General features: G+C 54.8%; 1 non-coding gene across 1 annotated transcript; it reads right to left on the reverse strand.

Annotated features, from left to right (window-relative positions):
* Positions 1-249: 249 nt before the first annotated feature.
* Positions 250-412, reverse strand: LOC134734919 (U1 spliceosomal RNA). Its single transcript, XR_010117800.1, has one exon. It is a non-coding gene; the product is annotated as a U1 spliceosomal RNA (small nuclear RNA).
* Positions 413-841: the final 429 nt, after the last annotated feature.

Raw genomic sequence — 841 nt, forward strand, 5'->3', positions numbered from 1 at the left:
ACTGGAGACCATGGACAAATCTCTGCAAAAAGCAGCCCAGGGTAGAAATGGAGGAGCTGTGAGGCCTTCGCGCTAGTTAAGCTTGTGTAAAGGCTGACGCTTCTTAGTTTCTCTCCCGCGAGCAGAGAAGACATGTTACTTCTATTCCCCAGCCTTCGACTGTAAGAATAACACTTAAGACTAAAACACAAGCCAAAATAAGAACTAAGAAATCCTTACGGGATAACCCACTTTTTGAACCACAAAAGTCTGGGAAAAGCGCGAACGCAGTCCCCCACTACCACAAATTATGCAGTCAAGTTTCCCACATTTGAAGAATCGCAGGGGTCAGCACACCCGGAGTACAATGAATAAGCCTCGCCCTGGGAAAACCACTCTCGTGATCGTGGTATCTCCCCTGCCAGGTAAGTATGAGCTTGTACGCCTCCGCCCCGCCACAGCTTCACACGCCTCGCCCTTTACACGCACGGTCACTTGCCCCGCGCACCCCCGAGCCCTACTAGCCCTGACACACAGCTGGGACTCTCAGGTCTGACCAGCTGTCCTGAACCCTCTCCCACGGCAGGGGAACTCCTTCCTGGAGAAGCAGCAGGTGGGGAAGCAGCAGCCCCTGCGCTGCCTCATCTACATAGAATTCGCCCTATCGGTGATGTCACCGACAGTGCCTTTCCCAGTCCCCATCTGCCTTTCTGCCACTCAGCCGACCATCCCGCTGCCTGAGCCAGCAAGAGGAAGTGACGTCTGCCCTCCCTTTTTCCCCTCCCGCCCGGCATCTGTTCTCGCCCAAAGAAGCTGGTCCTTAGCTTGCCTTGCTGAGCAAGCTTTTGGTGGCCAGCTGGAG

This window comes from Symphalangus syndactylus, chromosome 12 (assembly GCF_028878055.3).
Source record: "Symphalangus syndactylus isolate Jambi chromosome 12, NHGRI_mSymSyn1-v2.1_pri, whole genome shotgun sequence".
NCBI lineage: Eukaryota > Metazoa > Chordata > Mammalia > Primates > Hylobatidae > Symphalangus > Symphalangus syndactylus.